Below are 19792 nucleotides of genomic sequence, written 5' to 3'. Positions count from 1 at the left end.
GGGCACCATCTAGTTCTTCTGGTCTCAGGCTGATGAAGTCTCTGGTTTATGTGGCCCTTTCTGTCTCTGGGGCTAGTACTTTCCTTGTATCTTCGGTAGTCTTCATTCTCCTTTACTCCAGGTGGTTGAGACCAAATGATGCATTTTAGATGGCCACTTACAAGCTTTTAAGACCCTAGACGCCACTCATCAAAGTAGGATGCAGAACTTTTTCTTAATAAGCTTTGTTATGCCAGTTGACCGAGATGTCCCCTGAAAGCATGGTTCCCAGACCCCTACCCCTGCTTCTCTGTACCTCAAAGTGTTTGACTGTATTCAGGAAACTTCTTAGCTTTGGTTTAGTCCAGTTGTGCTGACTTCCCCTGTAGTGTGTGCTGTCCTTGCCTTCACCTAAGATAATTCTTATTTACTGTCTAGTTCGTAAATAACCCTCATCCTCTCTTTCCACCCTGGTAACCATCAAAGAATGTTATTTTCTGTGTTTAAACCTTTTCTTGAGTTCTTATAATAGTGGTCTTATACAATATATGTTTTTCTGTGGCTGACTAAATTCACTGAGCATAATGATCTCCAGTTCCCTCCACGTTATGTTTCACAGTTTCATCATTCTTCTTTATTGTTGCATAGTATTCAATTGTGTGGATATATCATAATTTGTCGATCCGTTGATGGGCACCTCAGTTGTTTCCATCTTTTTGCTATTGTGAACAGTGCTGCAGTGAACATGGGTGTTGCATATATCTATTCCTGTGATGGCTCTTTTTTATCTAGGATATATTCTGAGGGGCGAGATAGCTAGATCGTGTGGTGCTTCTATTTCTAGCTTTTTAAGGAAGCGCCAAATCGATTTCCAAAATAGTTGTATGTACCCTTTTACATTCTCACCAACAGTGTATAAATGTTATAGTCTCTCCACAATCTCTCCAGCATTTATTACTTTTTGTTTTTTGGATTAATGCTAGCCTTGTTGGGGTGAGATGATATCTCATTGTAATTTTAATCAGGTTCTCTAATGGCCACTGATCACGAGCATTTCTTCATGTGTCTTTCGGCCGCTTGAATATCTTCTTTGGCAAAGTGCCTGTTTGTATCTTTTGCCCATTTTTTCTGAGTGGGTTATTTGTCTTTTTGTTGTGGAGATTTTGTAGTATTTTGTAGATTTTAGAGATAAGACGCTGATTGGATTTGTCGTAACCAAAATTTTTTTCCCAGCATGTGGTTTGTCTTTTTACTCTTTTGGTAAAGTCTTTTGATGAGAAGAAGTGCTTAATTTTTAGGAGCTCCCTAGTTATCTAGTTTCTTTTCTGGTATTTGTGCATTGGTAACTTATGGTTGATATTGTGTTTATGCCATGTATTAGGGCTCCTAGCGTTGTCGCTATTTTTTCTTCCATGATCTTTATCGTTTTTGAGTTTATATTTAAGTTTCTGATCCATTTTGAGTTAGTTTTTGTGCGTAGTGTGAGGTATGGGTCTTGTTTCAGTTTTTTGCAGATATCAAATTATGCCAGCACCATGTGTTAAAGAGACTGTCTTTTCCCCAATTAACAGACTTTGGGCCTTTGTCAAGTATTAGCTGCTCATAGGTGGATGAATTTATGTCTGAATTCTGAATTCTGTTCCATTGGTCTCTGTATTTGTTGTTGTACCAGTATCAGGCTGTTTTGATTACCGTGGCGGTATAATAGGTTTTAAAATTAAATCAGGTAGTGTGATACCTCCAACTTTGTTCTTTTTCTTGAGTAATGCTTTACTGATTCGGGGCCTTTTCCCTTTCCGTATGAAGTTGGTGATTTGTTTCTCTGTCTCATTAAAAAATGCTGGTGGAATTTGGATCAGGATTGCATTGTATTTGTAGATTCCTTTGGGTAGAATTGACATTTTCACTATGTTGAGTCTACTTATCCATGAGCAAGGTATGGTTTTCCATTTATGCAGGTCTCTTTTGTTTGTTGCAGTAGCGTCTTGTAATTTTCATTGTATAGATCTTATACATTTCTGCTCAGATTTACTCTTAAGTATTTTATCTTTTTGGGGGCTATTGTAAATGGTATTGATTTAGTAATTTCTTCTTAGAGGTCCTCTTTGTTGGCGTAAAGGAATCCAGCTGTTTTTTGTATGTTTATCTTGTATCCTGAAACTTTGCTAAAATCTTCTATTTGTTCCAGGAGTTTTCTTGTGGATTATTTGGCGTTTTCTGTGTATAAGATTGTATCATCTGCAAATAGAGATACTTTGACTTCTTCCCTACCAATTTGGATGCCTTTTGTTTCTTTTTCTAGCCTAATTGCTCTGGCTAGGACCTCCAGCACAATGTTGAATAAGAGTGGTGATAAAGGGCATCCTTGTCTGGTTTCTGTCCTAAGGGGAAATGCTTTCAAAGTCTCTGTATTCAGGATGATATTGGCTGTTGGCTTTGTATAAATGCCCTTAATTATGTTGAGCTATTTCTCTTCTATTCCTATTTTGTTGAGAGTTTTTATCATGAACCGGTGTTGGACTTTGTTAAATGCCTTTTCTGCATCGATTGATAAGATCATGTGTTTCTTGTCTTTTGTGTTATTTATGTAATGGATTACGTTGATAGTTTTTCTAATGTTGAACCATCCTGGCATTCCTGGTATAAACCCCACTTAATCATGGTGAATTATTTTTTTGATATGTTGCTGAATTCTGTTGGCTAGAATTTTGTTGAGGATTTTTGCGTCAGTGTTTCATGAGGGATATTGGTCTGTAATTTTCTTTCTTCGTGGTGTCTTTACCTGGTTTTGGTATCACGGTTATGCTGGCTTCATAGAATGAGTTTGGGAGTATCCCATCCTATTCTGTGCTCTGAAATACCTTTAGTAGTAGTGGTGTTAACTCTTGTCTGAAGGTTTGGTAGAATTCTCAGTGAAGCCACCCGGGCCAGGGTTTTTTTTTTGTTGGGAGTTTTTAATCACCTTTTAATCTCTTCTTTTGTTATGGGCTTATTTAGTTTTTCTATCTCTGTTTGTGTTAGTTTAGGTAGGTAGTGTGTTTCTAGAAATTTGTTGATTTCCTCTAGGTTTTCAAATTTGTTAGAATACAATTTGCATAGTAATCTGTTATGATTCTTTTAATTTCAGTTGTGTCTGCTGTGATATAGCCCATCTCATTTCTTATACGGGTTATCTGCTTCCTCTCCTGTTTTTCTTTTGTCAGTTTTTCCAGCGCTTTCTCAATTTTGTTGATCTTTTCAAAGAACCAGCTTTTGGTCTGGTTAACTCTTTCGTTTGTTTTTCTGTTCTCTATTTCATCTAATTCTGCTCTAATTCTTATTTCTTTTCTTCTCGTGATTGAGGGCTTCTTTTGCTGCTCTCTTTCTACTTGTTCTAGTGTAGGGTTAATGTTTTGATTATGGCCCTTTCTTCTTTTTGGATGTGTGCATTTATTGCTATAAACTGAACTCTGAGCCCTGCTTTTGCTGTGTCCTGAAGGTTCTGGTAGGATGTGTTCTCATTGTCATTTGATTCTAAAAATTTCTTTATTCCATACTTAATTTCTTCTATGACTCAGTAGTTTTTGAGCAAGGTGTTCAGTTTTCATGTGTTTGATTTTTTTTCCTTGCTTTTTCTGTTGTTGATTTCTACTTTTATGGCTCTATGGTCAGAAAAGATGCTTTGTAATATTTCGATGCTTTGGATTTTGTTAAGGCTTGTTTTATGGTCTAATATGTGGTTTATTCTGGAGAATGTTCCATGTGCGTTGGAAAAGAAAGTATACTTGGCTGCTGTTCTGGGGAGTGCTCGGTATATGTCTATAAGATAAAGCTGGTTGATTGTAGGATTTAGATCATCCGTGTCTTTGTTGAGCTTCTTTCTGGATGTTCTGTCGTTCACCGAAAGTGGCATGTTGAAGTCTCCTACTACTGTTGTGGAGCTGTCTGTGTCTCTGTTTAGTGCTGTTAGAGTTAGTTTTATGTATTTCGGAGGCCTGTTGTTCGGTGGGGAAATATTTATTATGGTTATGTACTCCTGGTGTATTGATCCTTTGTCATATAGTGTCCTCCTTTATTCTTTGTGGTAGGTATTACTTTAAAGTCTGTTTTGTCAGAGATTAATATTGCCACTCCTGCTCTTTTTTGAGTGTTGTTTCCTTGATACTTTTTTTCCATCCTTTGAGTTTTAGTTTGTGTCTTTAATTCTAAGGTGTGTCTCTTGTAGGCAGTATATAAACGGATTGTGTTTTTTGTATCCAATCTTCCACTCTCTGTCTCTTATTGGTGCATTTAGTCCATTTACATTGGGCGTAATTATTGATAGGTAGGAGTTTAGTGCTGTCATTTTTATGCCTTTTTTTATGTGTTCACAGTTTCTTTGTTCCACTTAATTTTCTCTTCTGAGTCGTTTTTTTAAATGTATTTTCTTCTCGTGTTTTTCATTGTTGTTGATTTTGTGTTTGCTGAGTCTATATTTTCTACTTTTTTATTTTGACTTGCAGGATTCTTAGTTTCTTTTTTGGTTGCCTTAATATTTATCTTTATTTTCTAAGTTTATACATGCTTTTTATTTCTTTATGTTGCCTTGACTTCCTCTATGTGAAAAGTCTTTGTCTACATTTTTTAAGTCTCTCTTTTTTGTTTTAATGTTGTTATTTTTTACAGATTGACGTCTGTTTCCCTATTTTCATTGTTTTAGCTTTGATTTACTTTTGTGACTTCTTTATCTGGGTTGATACCTGGTTGCTCTGCCTTGTATTCTACTTTTGGGTTGTTATCTGATGTTACTGATTTTCTAACCGGAGGACTTCCTTTAGTGTTTCTTGTAATTTTTGTTTGGTTTTTGCAAATTCCCTAAACTTCTGTTTATCTGGAAATGCTTTTATTTTGCCATCATATTTGAGAGACAGTTTTGCTGGATATATAATTCTTGACTGGCTATTTTTTTCCTTCTAGGTTTTATATATCTCATCCCATTACCTTCCTGCTTGCGTGGTTTCTGCTGAGTAGTCCGAGCTTATTCTTCTTGATTCTCTTTTGTAGATGATTTTTCATTTATCCCTAGCTGCTCTTAAAATTCTCTCTTTATCGTTGGTTTTGGCAAGTTTGATTATAGTATTTCTTGACTTTGTTTTGGGATCTACCTTGTGTGCAGTTCGGTGACTTTCTTTTGGAATTTTCCTTATATGGGCTTCAGTGAGCATCTTGGGTAGATATCTTTATCTGTCACGATATCAGGGAAGTTTTCTGCCAATAAATCTTCGACAATTGTCTCTGTATTTTTTATTATTCCCCCCCTGTTCTGGTACTGCAGTCACTCTTAGGTTATTTCTCTTGATAGACTCCCACATAATTCTTAGGGTTTCATTTTTTTTTTAATCTTTTTATCTGATTCTTCTTCAAAATAGTTGGTGTCAAGTGCTGTATCTTCAGTTTTACTAATTCTGATTTCTATTGCCTCAATTGTGCTCCTATGACTTTCTGTTGAGTTGTCTAATTTTGAAATTTTATTGTTAATCTTTTGGATTTCTGATTGCTGTCTGTCTATGGGTTTTTGCAGCCTGTTAAGTTTGTCATTATGCCTTTTTCTAATCTTTTTAATTTTCTTTATTGTGTGTTCTGTGTTTTGCTTAATTTTCCTCGTAATTTCTTGAAGAGTCCTGTATATTAATTTTTTCTATTCTGTTTCCGGTAATTCCAAGAAATTTTCCTTTTCTGGAAAGTTTCTAGATTCTTTATTTTGGAAGCTTGCTGAATCCATCATGGATTGTCTCTTTATGTGATTTGATATTAACTGTTGTCACCGAGCCATCAATGAGTTATTATATTTAGTTATTTAATGTTTGCTTACTGTGTTCTAGCTTCTTGTTTTGGTTTGATATGCCCAAATAGGCTGCTCGTATGAGCTAGTTTGGTCATTGGCTCCTTTGAAGCTCTAATGTCCTGTCACCAGGTGGTTAGATCTGTTACTAGGTGTGTGAGCTCAGGAGTCCGCCCACTTCTTCTGTATGGATTCAGCTCATATGCCCAGGTAGATAGCCACCAAGTGTGTGGTGTAGACTCTCACAGTCCTAGACAGGCATAGGTGATTGGTGTAGGCACAGGTATTTGGCTGCAGCAGGGGGACACACTCTGAGCAAGGCAGGGGGCTGATGGCCGCCCCCGAGTGTTCAGGAGGAAGGTGTGTCCCTGCTCCCTAGAGCGCGTAGGTGGTTGAGTTTTACAGCTGGACTATGAACACCTAATGTTGTTGGCTGAAGGGACTTGTTATTCATGGGCCTCTATCACAGGTGGCTATGTGGTGTGGGTGGAGCCACCAATCCTCAGGCCCCTGATGTAGGTAGGTGAAGACCTTGCTTAATGGATAGAGCAGTGTCAAATGTCAAGCCACTTCACAGCTGAGACAGTTGAAGTCAGAGTTCCAGTATATACCCTGTTGTACTGTGGTAATGAGGGCCTACGCTGTTGAAATGGGCCCACAGAAGTCTCTGCAGGGGGAAAGGCACTCAAAGTCCGTGGATCCCTTACGCCTGTACCTAGGGAAAGGAGCTGTGCCTACCTTGGGTTCCTGGCTTAGGGGAGACGGCAGTTTATTTTTTCCTCTGTTAATTCACTCTCCAAGGCACGGGGAATGGCTCCGGGCATGTCACCAGTCCTACTTCTGGCCCAGGGGACTCGGCAATTGCTGAAGCCGTTCCAGGACGCAGTGCACAGCGGGGGTTGGGGGGTAAGTGGGAGAGAGGTTTTCCCCTAAGGGGGGTGTGTTTGATCTGTGCGGTAAGCTGTATGCAAGTACTTATCTTTCGCTGATCCAGGGCTGCTTCTCACTGGTTCTGGGTGTCCGCGTAAACTCTCTGGTGCTGGGTCTCTCCCAGTGCGGAAAACGCACCTCCCGAGCACGGCTCTTGCTTGCCTCACTGGTCATCCCCAAGCTGATCAGCCCTGAGGGTCTCAGGTTGTTGCTGAGTCAGGTCTGGTAAATCCTCAGTGCTTCCAAAGCATCTCTCCCTCCCCCTTCCACTCAGTCTGGTTCCTCAACTCTGCCTTTGATGTTCAGGGCTCCCAGATTGCTGTAGATAATCGAATCACTTGTTTTTTCGGGTCTTTGTTGTAAGAGGGTCCACCAGAAGCATCTGACTACTCCGCCATCTTAACGCCACCCTCGACTTGTTGCTTTCTTCATGTATGATGTCCTTCCACAACTAATTTGTTCTTCAGTGGTTAGTGTTCAATGCGTCAGATCTGTTATTGAGATGATCTCTAAATTCAAGGTCGTACTTTTGCTCTCGTGGACTTGTTCTAGTTTTCTTCAACTTCAAAGCTGCATATGAGCAGTATGAAGAATGTGGCGTCAGAATTGGAGAAAGACTCATTAACAGCCTACAATATGCAGATGATGCAACCTTGCCTGCTGATAGTGAAGAGAATTTAAAGCACTTACTGATGAAGATGAAAGACCACAGTCTTCAGTATGGATTATATCTCAATATAAAGAAAACACAAATCCTCACAACTGGAACAGTAAGCAACATTATGACAAACGGAGAAAAGACTGAAGTTGCAAAGGATTTGATTTTGCTCGGATCCATAGTCAACACCCATGGAAGCAGCAGTCAAGAAATCAAGTGATGCATTGCATTGGGCAAATCTGCTGTAGAAGATGTCTTTTAAAGTGATAAAAAGCAAAGATGTCACCTTAAGGACTAAGGTGCGCCTGACCCAAGTCGTGGTGTTTTTAATCACCTCATATGCATGTGAAAGCTGGACAATGAATAAGACCGAAAAAGAATTGATGTCTTTGAATTATAGTGTTGCTGAAGAATATTGAATATACCATGGACTGCCAGTAGAACAAACAACTCTGTTTTGGAAGAAGTACAGCCAGAATGCTCCTTAGAAGCAAGGATGGCTAGACTTCGTCTCACTTTCTTTGCACATGTTATCAGGAGGAACCATTCCCTGGAGAAAGACATCATGCTTGGCAAAATAGATGGTCAGTGAAAAAGAGGAAGACCTCAATAAGATGGATTGACGCAGTGGCTGCAACAACAGGCAGAACCATAGCATTGATTGTGCGGGTGGTGCATGACCAGGCAGTGTTTTGTTCTGTTGTCGCTACGAGTCGGAACCAACTCAACGACACCTAAGAACAACAACAATATTGCCACTCCTGTTTTTTGGTTATTGTTTGCTTGATGTGGTTTTTCTATCATTTCAGTTTTAGGTTATTTCTGTATTTGTGTCTCAGGTGTGTCTCTTGTAGACAGCATATAGATGTATCTTGTTTTTTAATCCATTCCACCACTCTTTGTCTCTTTCCTGATGCATTTCAGCCATTTTTGTTCAGTGTGAGTATCAGTAAGTATGAGTTTATTGCTGTCATTTTGTCCTTTATTTTTTTGATGATGTTGACATTTCTTTGTTCCACTTAATTTTCTGTGGTGAGTACTTTTTGTGGATTTTCTTTTCATTTGGTTCATTTTTGTTGATTTTGTGTTTACTGAGTCTTTATGTTTTCTTTTTTTTTTATTTTGATGACTAGGTTTTTTAACTTTACGGTTTCTCGAAATTTATCTTTAGCTTCGTAAGTTTAAAGCAGTGTATAACTAATGATTTATGTTTCTATTTTGTTTCTGTCGTCAATTTACAGATTGATGTCTCTTGTTCTGTGTTTTCAGTCTTGTAGCTTTGTTTTATTTTTGAGAATTCTTTATCTGGGTTGGTATTTGGCAGTGTCCAGTGGCCTAGTCTCAGGTTGTTGTCTGATGTTGTTGGTTCTCTGTCTGAAGGACTCCCTTTAATATTTCTTGTAAGGTTGGTATGGTTTTTACAAATTCTTTTAATTATTCTTCATCTGGAAATGTCCTAATTTTGCTGTTTTATTTTAGAGAGTTTTTCAGGGTATGTAATGCTTGCTTGGCTGTTTTTTTTTTTTCAGACTTTTATACATGTCATTCCATTGCCTTCTTGCCTGCATGATTTCTGTCAGTAAGCAGAGCTTAGTCTTATTGGTTCCCCTTTGTGACTTTTTGTGTTTCCAGAACTTCTCTCAGAATTGTTTGTCTTCGGTTTTGGCAAGTTTGATTATGACATGTCTTGATCACTTTCTTATGGGGTGTATCCTGTATGAGGTTCGTTCAGCTTCTTAGATGGATATCTTCTCGTCTTTTTTGATATTTGGAAAGCTTTCTGCCAACAAATCTTCACAAATTCTGTTTTTTGTTTTTTTGTTTTGTTTTGTTTTTTGGCTCCTGTTCTGGAGTTCCAATCATGTGTAAATTTTTCCTTTTGATAGTCTTTCTCATAATTCTTAGGCTTTCTTCATTTTTTTTCTATTTTTCTTCAAACAAATTAGTGTCAAGGGATTTGTCTTGTATTTCACTGATTCTGTTTTCTATTGATTCAGTTCTGCTCCAGTGTTTTTTTGTTGTCTATTTCTGAAATTTGAAATGTTAAATATTTAATGTTTTTTAATGTTTAAATTTTAAATGTTAATATTTTGGATTTCTGGTTGCTGTTTTTATATGGTTTCTAATTGTCTATTTTTCATTTTATTCTTGTATTATTTTTAATTCTTTTATTGCTTAGTGTTTTATTTTTTTCTGTGTTTTTCTTTATTTTTTTCTTAATTTCTTGGATAAGTCTATATATAAGTCATTTGAATTTTTTATCAGGTAGTTCTATTAACTTTTCTCTTTCCAGAAGGGTTTCTGGTTCTTTATTTTGATCACTTGCTGGAGCCATCGTATCCTATTTCTTTATGTGATTTGATATTGTTTATTGTCTTTGATGCATTAAGATGTTGTTTATTGTATGTTTGCTGCATTCTGATGTTTTGTTTTGTTTTGACATATCCAAGTAGGCAGGGTGTGCATGCTATTCTGGTTGCTATTCTGGCCACACTGGAGCTCTCACCACTGGTCTCTAGGGAGGTATGGCAGTGGTTGGGTGTGTGAGTGGTGGTCTCTGTTTGCTGGTCTCGTGGGACAGCTGAGGATATAGCTGGCATTGCTGGTGAGGTGATGTGTCTGGTCATCTGAGCGTGGGTGCAGGGAGCATTATCACTGGTCCTAGGTTGAGGCATTGTGTGTGTGAACTAATGGTTGCTGGGTGGTCATGGTGAGGGTCACCTGGTCAGTGTGCAGAAATTCTCACAGTTTTGAGTGGACATTGCTGCATGGGTGTGGTCGGAGTGGGCATAAGACTTGTTGCAAGGGGGAGGTGGTGCAGGGGGCAAGGCAGGGGTCATGCTACCAGTCCATGGGTGCCCACTAGGAGGGCATGCACTTGTCTGTTATAGTGAGATGTGGGAGAGGGTGTGCTGCCTGCCCTTGGGCCCCCAGCACAAATGGCTGGAGGGAGTAGGAGGTGCTGCTGGTCTGTAGGCCCCCAGTATGGGTGGCTGGGCATAGGAGTGGTGCACCTCTGGTTCCCGGTGTCTGTGGCTGTGTAGAGCAGAGGTGCCACTAGTCCATGGGCCCCCGGTGCAGGTGGCTGGGCGTAGTAGTGGGTGCCACTGGTTTTTGGGACCTTCAGCACAGTTGGCTGGGTAGAAGGGAGGTGCCCTGGTCCGCGGGTCCTGGCTCAGGTTTCTGGGCTTAGGAGTTGGCACCAAAATCCATTCACTTTTGAGATATAAAACAGCAAATTATGCACAGAGAAGTAAGCACAGATGGAGGAGAGGGTACATGATGTGTGGAGATTTTTGAAGAACACTAGAGAAGCTGCGAGAAGGATTTTCTCTAAGAGTGGACAAAGAGAGCCTTTCTCTAGAACTGGTGTAATGAATTTGAATTTCTTGTTTCCTAAATTGTGAGAAAATAAATTTCGGTTGGTTGAAGCCACCTGTGGTATTTCCGTTAGCAAAAAAAAAAAAAAAAGTCTGCAAACCAGACCCATTGCCACTGAGTCGATTTCTGACTCAGCAGCACTGTAGGACAGAGTTGAACTGCCCCATATGGTTTCCAAGGCTGTAATCTTTACAGAAGTGGACTGCCATGTTTTTCTCCCATGGAGTGGCTAGTGGGTTTGAACTGCTTATCTTTTGGTTAGCAGCTGAGCGCTTAACCACTGCACCACCGGGGCTCCTTTCTGTTATAGGAGCACTAGATAAATAAGACCATTTCTTTTAGGTCTTTTAGCATGTTTAAGATGGTTGATTTAAACTGTTTGTCTAGAAAGTCCAGTATGTGTTTCCTCAGGGGCAGTTCCTGTTAATTTCTTTTTTTCAGTGAGTAGACTATATTGTTTCTTTGCATGCTTTATCATTTTTCTTTGAAAACTGAACATTTTGAGTATTGCGATACAGTAAGTGTAGAAATTAGATTCTTCCCCAGCCCCAGGGATTCTTGTTGCTGCTTGTTGCTGGTTGCTTTTATTTGCTTGTTTAGTGACTTCGCTAAACTGTTGTTATAAAGACTTTTTACAGAAACTGTAATCTTTGTAGTGTGTGGTCTCTTGTCTGTCTTTTCTTTAGCTTAGTGCTCAGCTAGTGGTTTGATAGAGATTTTCCTTAAACTCCTGAAGCCAGAAAAATAAGGGGGAGATGTGGAGAGAGGATGGGAAGAAAAGAATACCTTTTCAGGTCTTTTTGTAGATTGGCTGTGTGTTAGGTCAGTTTTTTTGCATTTAGCCAGACCGTTTACAACCCTGCCTTAGCCTTCACTTCCTACTTAGACTGAGCCTAAAGATCAGCCAGAAGTGAAAGCTTTTATGGTCTTCTGAAGTCTTTTCTGAGCAGAAGGTCTGTCCTGGGCATCCATATGGCTTTATACATCACCTAGTATATGTGTTATCTTTTTAGATTCCTCATCCCCCCCAAAATCTGATTTACCAGCTTTTTCTCCTGAACTTTTGTCATGTCTGTTGTGTGCTACAACTGCTGTTTTTTACTCTATGTAGTGGCAGCAGTTTGTTCATTTGTCTTTCACTGTTTTGGGGAGAGTGTTTTCTGGTTAGCACCTCCACCCTGAGAGAGTTCCAAGTTAGGTAAAATAAAAGGAAACTCCTTACATCAGTCCTTCTGGGAAACAACAGTCAGGTCAAAACAGAGAAACACAATTCCTTGGAAACAATGTCTGCTCTGTTCCCTTGGGAACCAGGTATCCACATGGGGAATATGGGTCACAGTGTTCAAGGTCTTTACTGTGCAGGATTTGGGTTAGATAAGTTAAAATGCCACAAAGAGATCGTACTGTGTTTCAAGGGACTTTCTCCTGGATAAGTATTTGCTTGGTTGGTGTAAGCCTGTGATTTTCTCACAGAGTTCCTGAAAGGTTGATTCTGACAGTTTTTACTCTTTTGTTGTTGTTGTCTTTCTGGGGAGGGACGGATTCTCATAGCTCCCTACTCGGCCATTTTTACTGACATCTCTTATTGCATTTGCAGAGTTATTTAAAATTATTTTGTGGATTCAAGTTCTTTATCTGATGATTATTTGCAAATATTTTCTCCCAGCCTTTACCTTGTCTTCTTTTCTTAACAAAGTCTTTTAAAGAGTAGAAATTTTAATTTTGATAAACTGCAATTTATTAGTTTTCTTTTACAGATTGTGCTTTTGGTGTTGTAGCTGAGAAATCTTACCTAATCTGAGATCACAATGATTTTCTCCCATGTATTTTTTTTAGAAGGTTTATAGTTTTAGATTTTATATTTAGAGCTGTGATCCATTTTGTGTTAATTTTTGTGATTTTTGTCAGACTTAAACTATTCTAGTGGGTGTGTAGCCATCTCTCGCTATGGTTTTAATTTGCATTTCCTTAATGACCATTGAAGTTGATCATATTTTCACTGCTTGTTGGCCATGTTGTATATCTTTTTTTTCCCATAAAGTTTCTGTTCAGATCTTTTGTTCATTTTGTTTTTTATTGTGTTTTTTTTTCTTTTTCTTATTGAGTCATAAGTGTTCCCTAAACATTCTGGATGTAAATTCTTTGTCAGATTTATTTCTATGAATGTCTTCTCCCAAACTGTAGCTTGCTTTTTTATTTTTTTCAAAAGTCTCTTTTTATGTGATAGTCTTTTATTTTAATGAAGTCTGTTATTAGTTGCCATTGAGTTGATTCTGACTCATGGAGACCCCATGCGTGCAGAGTAGAACTGCTTCATAGGGTTTTCAAGGCTAAGACTTTCAGTAGCAGATTGCCTGGCCTATCTCCCAAGGTGTCTTTGAACCACCAACCTTTTGACTAGTAGTTGAGTGCTTAACTGTTTGCATCACCCGGGGACTCCTTGATGAAGTCTAGGTCATCTTTTTTTTTAATAAATTTTTATTTTTTAGAGCAGTTTTAGGTTTTCAGAAGAATTGTGCAGAAAGTACAGAGTTCTCATATACACTTTCTTGCCTTTGCACAGTTTCTCTCGTATGATTAATCTCTTGCATTTATGTGGAACAATTTATAACTGCTGAACCAATATTGCTATATTATTGTTAACTAATGTCCATAGTTTACGTTAGAGTTCATTCTCTGTTATATAGTTCTATGGGTTTTGACAAATGCATAATGTCATTGCTGACTGTTAAACTCTACCGTAGAGGTTTTTTGTTTTGTTTTTTATGGTTCATGCTACTTTTGTTTTGTCTCAGAAATCTGTACCCAATCTGAGGACATGAAGTTTTTCCCGTGTTTTTTTTTAGAAAATTTTTTGTTATTCTTTTGAATTAAGTTTTGTGATTTTTTTTTTTTTCCTAATACAAATATCCAGTTATCCAAGTAGTTTTTGTTGAGCAGGTTGTTGATTTTTTTCATTGAATTACCTTGGCATCTTTGTGGAAGAGCAATTGTATGGGTCTGTTCCTTGTCTCTATTCTGTTCCGTTGATCTCAGTATCTCTCTTTATGTTCATATATTGTTTTGACTGATGTTGCTCTATAGAAATTCACGAAGTCTTCCGTCTTTGTTCTTTTTTGAAAAATTGTTTGCTATTATGAGGTCTTCGCATTTTCATATAAGTTTTAGAATTATCATGTCAGTTTCTACAAAAAAGTTTTAATTGGGATTGTGTTGAGTTGACATCTTGACAAAATTGAGTCCATGGGTGTGGTCTATCTCCATATATTTAGGTATTAATTTCCCTGAACACTGTTTAGCTTTTCAGAATGTCCTCTCTCGCACATCTTTTGTTAAATTTCTACTTATTGTGAATGGGATTGTTTTTTAAATTTCATTTTCCAATTGTTTGTTGTTATTATTTAGAAATGCAGCTGCTTTTTGTATATTGACCTTGTTTTGTTAGAATTTGCAGTATTCACTGATCTAGCAACTTTTTTTTGGTAGAACTGTCTACATAGACAGTCATAAACAGAAGCAGTTTTAACTTTGTCTTTTCCGATTTGTATTTATTTCTTCTGTCTTTGGAGTACAGTATTGAAGTCTTTAGAGTGAACATTTGTAGATACCCTTTGTTACAAAAAAAAAAAAACCTCTTGCTCTTGAGTCGATTGTGACTCATAGCGACCGTATAGGTCAGAATAGAACTGCCTTATAGGGTTTCCAAGGAACAGCTGGTGGATCCAAACTGTAGCACGCCATAGCTCTTAACCACTGCACCACCAGGGCTCCATACCCGTTTTTAGGTTGAGAAAATTCCCTTCTATTTGTAGTTTCCTTTATAGTTTTCATTACGATTGGGTGTTGAATTTTGTTAAATGCTCTTTCTGAATCTGTTCAGATTGCCTTGCAATACAATGTTGAACTAAACTGTTCAGAGTGAACATTTATAGATGCTCTTTGCTAGGATGAGAAAATTTCTTTCTATCCCTAGTTTGCTTTGAAGTTTTATCAAGGTTGGTTGTTGAATTTTGTCAAATGTTCTTTCTGCATCTATTGAGAGGATCGTGTTTTTTTTCCCCCGATGTTCTGTTACTGTGGTATATTACTGTAATTTATTTTCCAGTTTTATCCAACTTTGCATTCTTGAGGTACATCCCATTGTTATATCTTTTTAATTGTTAATTTTTTTTCAATTAGAATAAATAACTATCATTGATTGAGCATTTAAGTGTGCCGGGGATTCTGCTAGACATTTTGTGTGTGTTATTTTCAATTCTTAAAAAAGGGATAGTTAGCTTACCATAGGATAATTAGCTATTATTCTAGTTGGAAAGATGATAAAATTGAGATTCAGGTCTCAGGTAAGAACATATAGGAATGCCTGAGTTTAACATCTTCAAACCTCCTGGTAATCTTTCTACTGTGCCATGCTATCTTTTTATAATAATTCACAGTTACAGAGATATCCAAGATCATATTGGTGCCTTATATACTTTTTTAAGGTATGCATATGATTCTAGCATGTTTTATGTTTATTAGGTTTCATTTTTTATTTCATATATGCTATTAGCAGTAAGATTAGGAACTGTAGGAAATTTTGGATCGGCAGGACACGTGTATCTGTTTATTCAAACGTTACCAACTTAGTGTGGATGTTACTTTTTTGTATTAGTTACCTATTGCTGTGCAACAAATCGGCCAAAAATTTGGTGGCTTAAAACAACAAATATTTATTATCTGACAGTTTCTGTGGGTCTGGAATTTAGAAGCCCAGCTCCTAGCTGGGTGGTTCTGACTTAGGTGCTCCTGTGAGTTTGTTGTCAGGCTGTCAGCCAGGCTGCAGTCATATGAAGGCTTAACTGGGGCTAGAGGATCCGTTTCTAAGATGGCTTACTAAAACAGCTGTGGGTAGGAGACCTTAGTTCCTTGCTAAGTGGGCCTCTTCATGGAGTACCTTGAACGTTCTTTTGACATGGCAACTAGCTTCCTCCACAGTATGTGATCCCCGAGAGAGAGCAAGGGGAAGTCACAATGCCTTCTATGACATAGCCACTCATTGCATTTCAGCCACAGTGTTTTGATGGATACAGTCACTAAGTATAGCCACACTCAAGTAGAGGGGAGTTAAGCTCCACCTTTTGAAGGGAGGAGTATTAAACTGTGAGTATAGCTGCTGGAACCAAGTGGAGGTAAGCAGTAGAAGAGACTTAGAATACCTCTTGACAGTGGCTCCTTAGAACTCTTCATTAAATTGTTAATGATTTCGCCAAGAAAGGGAACAATTTGATATTTTCTTGAAGTTCAAGTTTGTTATTAAGATACAGCATGTATAATTACATAACAAACCTTGTTTTTCTTATTCTGCTTAAGACATCTTAAAATTTATGTACTAGAAGGAAAACATTTAAAGCAAATTATAAAATCTAATTCAAATACATACAAATAGCCTTTATTTTCTGAAGTTCTGTTTTGGAGACTATTTGAAATAAAGTGGTCAGCAGTCAGTAGTTAGAAACAAAATTTCTATTATAGATGCTGGAGATTAGGCAGAAGGCCTGGTGATCTGGTCAAAAGTGTGGATTACAGAATGTCTTTAGAACATCCAACTTTTGGGTAACTTAATTTTGATACGGTTTTGATATAATTTCAAACTTACAGAAAAATTGCAAGGAACTCCTATATTCCCTTTGTCCAGATTCACCAGTTGTTCATGTTTTGTGCTATTTGCTTTGTTATTCTCTTGTCCTAGCCCAATGAGCCTCAGACCACCAGGGATAAACCTGTAGTCTGGCAAAATTAAGTTATTGACTCATTGCAGTGAAGGAGATTGCATACCAGAAGAACCGAAGGTTTCTTACTAAACAAAGAATAAAATAGAGTGCTGTAGACTTTTAGAGAAGAGTAGCATTTACGTGAAATTTAAACGAAGCTGTGTTTTGGTAGGTTCAAAGCAAAGCCAAAGCTATCTGTAAAGGAGTCGCCATCAGGTCTCGACTACCAAGTAGACCCAGGCTCTTATTTCCTTGAAAAGTACAAAATTAACATACATGAGGAATATTGTGTTCAGAAAGCCCTTGTATGCTGTCCCACATCTGCGATGGAAAGAGTACTTCTCTGTGTCAAAGTTTATATCCTTCACTTACAGGTAGGATATTGCAGAAAGTTTCCTCATGTCCCTTTCCAGTCATTTACCGGCCTGAAGCGCAAGCAGTTTTCTGATACTTTTTCATGACAGATTGCCTGTTCTAGAACATCATGTAAGTGGAATCAGACATATATGTAAATAGTGTGTAGTTTCTTTTGCTCAGCATAATGTCTGAGATTCATCCATGTTGCTGCATGTTTCGGTGTTTTGTTCCTTTTTATTGTTGAGTAATAGTGCATTATATGCATATACTAAAATTTATCTATTTACTTGTTGATGGACTTGTGAGTTTCCAGTTTTGGGGTATCGTAAAGAATGCTGCTGTGAATATTCTGGTATAAAGCTTTCTGTGGACATACGTTTTTATTTCTTTTGGATAAATACCTAGGCCTGAAATTCCTGCATTAAAGGGTAGGTGCATGGGTGTTACGTTTAACTTTATAAGAAACTGCCAAAACATTTCAAAATGATTGTTTCATGTTATATTCCCTTCAGCAAATTTTGAGAGTTCCCAGTTGCTTCATATCCTTTCCAACATTTGGTGATGGTGGTGTTAGGTGCTGTCAAGTCAGTTGTGAGTTGGTTTTGACTTATAGTGACCTTACATACAACAGAACGAAACACTGCCCGGTCCTGCGTCATCCTCACAATTGGTGTTGGTTTTTTTTTTTAATCTTAGCCATTCTAGTGGAAGTGAGGTGGTCTTTCATAATGGTTTTACCTCGCATTTTCCTGATTATTAATGATGCTGAGTGCCTTTTCATGTGTTTATTGGCTATTTGTATATCTTCCAGTCACTGAGTATAGCCGCACTCAAGCAGAGGGGTGTCAAGCTCCACTCTTGAAGGGACGAGTATCAATCTGTGAGTATTGCTACTGGAACCAAGTGCTGGAACTTTGTAAAGTGTCTGTTCATGTTTTTTGCTCATTTCTTTATTGGTTGTTTGTCCTTTTATTGTTGAGTTGTAAGAGTCCTTTATGTATCCTGGATACAAGTGTTTGTCAGGTACATTTTTTACAAATATCTTGTCCCAATCTGTAACTTGCAGTTTACTTTTTTAGTGATGTCTTTTGATGAGTTGTTATTGTGTGCCATTGAGTTGATTCCAACTCATAGTGACCTTATAGGACAGACTAGAATTGCTCCATAGGGTTTCCTAGGCTGTAATCTTTACAGGAGCAGATCTCCAAGTCTTTTCTTCCACAGAGCCACTGGTAGGTTCGAACCATTGACATTTCAGTTAGCAGCTGATTGCTTAACCATTACACCAGCAGGGCTGCTTTTTGTTGAGTAGACGTTTTTAATTTTGATGAGGTATAATTTATTAGTTTTTAGAGTGACTATCTTTTATTTTCTGAGGAACCTCTTGCCTATCCCCAAGTAATGAAAATACTGTTTTCTTCTAAATCGTTGTGGTTTTAGCTTTTATGTTTAAGTCTGTGGTTCATCTGAAATTAACTTTTGTTTATTGTGTAAAGTATGGGTCAAGCTTCATTTATTTCCATATGGGTATTCAGTTTTCCTATCACCATTTGTTGAGAAGACTTTACTTTTCCCACTGAATTACTTTTGGTGCTTTGGTTGAAAATCAAATGCCTGGTAAAGTGTGCATCTATTTCTGGGCTCTAATTCTGTTCCGCTGATCTATGTGAAATACTGTTCATTAATATACTTTGAAAAAATATGTAAAGTTCTTTATTGGATGTTGATGTACACAGGAGAATACTTTACCATTTATATACCAATAATGTTAAAGATCTTTTGTATGATGAGTTTGTAACCAGTGATGTTTAGAGGCTTTTAAGCGTAGTTCTTCACATAGTTCTATGCTGCTTTTTGTGTCATATCCATTTTCTGTTCACATTTTTGTTCTTTTATATTTATCAGTGTCTTAGGCTAGGTATTCTAGAGAAACAAAACCAGTGAAGGGTATATGTATGTAGACACAGAGATGGTGCGGGGAGAGAGAGGAAGGAGAGAGATTTATGTCAAGGAAATGGCTCACTCAGTTGTAGAGGCTGGCAAGTCCCGAGTTTGTAGTTCAGGCTGGAGTCTTCTCCTAACTCACGTAACGAATCCAGGATCCACAGGTCAGGTGGCAGGCTGCTGACTCAAAGCTGTGAAGGCTGATGCATGCAGGATCAGCAGGCAGAGATGGCAGACTGTTGGCCCAGGGCCCAAGAACTGGAGGTCAGATGCTGATGAGCCGAATGCAAGATCTAGTGCAGAGCAAAAGCCAGCAAGCTTTTCCAGAAAGTCCAAATATATTGGATACAGGCCACACCCCCAAGGAAACTCCCTATCAACTGATTGGCTACTCACAGCAGATCCCATCGTGGAGGTGATCACATTATATCAGGTATCATTGTGGAGGTGATTACATCATTGTACAACTACCAAACTATATCATAACTGACAAAGTACTAAGAATCATTGCCCAGCCAAGATGACACACAACCTTAATGATCACAATCAGTAAAGATAAGGCATTTATACAGTATAGATTACTGAAGGTGATAATCGACAGGAAACTTCAGTTATCTTTCTAAACAACAAAGTTGTTTATGTTTTTGTTCTGTGCCATGAAGTTAACTCTGACTCATAGCAACCCCATAGGACAGGGTGGAACTGCCCCATAGGATTTCCTAAGCTGTAATCTTTATGGGAGCGGATCACCAGGTCTTTTCTCCTGCGGAGCCACGGGTGGATTCAAATTGCCAACTGTTCAGTTATCAGCCAAGCACTTAACCATTGTGCCACCAGGGTACCCTGAAGTTGTCTGTACAAGTACTATAAAGATCTAACAGACCACACTGTCCACCAAGAGAGATGCCTTTAGTCCTGGCAGTGGGAAGGGGAAGAGGAGAAGAAGACGTAACCAGATAGAAATTGCGATCTTTATAAACAAATGGCCCT

At 38.1% G+C, this 19792-nt stretch overlaps 1 protein-coding gene across 5 annotated transcripts in view; it reads left to right on the top strand.

Moving 5' to 3' along the window:
* Positions 1 to 19792, top strand: part of G2E3 (G2/M-phase specific E3 ubiquitin protein ligase) — an 84881-nt gene that overhangs the window by 19212 nt on the left and 45877 nt on the right. The window contains exons 2-3 of one of the 5 annotated variants that reach the window (XM_023731499.1): positions 16876 to 16987; positions 17670 to 17738. The exons of 2 other annotated variants lie outside the window; for them this stretch is intronic. The gene's annotated coding sequence lies outside the window, so the exon portion shown is untranslated. Of the gene's footprint in view, positions 1 to 16875; positions 16988 to 17669; positions 17739 to 19177; positions 19236 to 19792 lie in introns of those variants that run through there. 2 more of the 5 variants (XM_023731498.1, XM_023731500.1) reach the window with 2 other exon arrangements.

The sequence above is a fragment of the Trichechus manatus genome, unplaced genomic scaffold, assembly GCF_000243295.1.
Source record: "Trichechus manatus latirostris isolate Lorelei unplaced genomic scaffold, TriManLat1.0 scaffold00043, whole genome shotgun sequence".
Taxonomy (NCBI): Eukaryota; Metazoa; Chordata; class Mammalia; order Sirenia; family Trichechidae; genus Trichechus; species Trichechus manatus.
The sequence above is the reverse complement of the archived record's forward strand: the minus strand, read 5'-3'. Positions and strand labels throughout refer to the sequence as shown.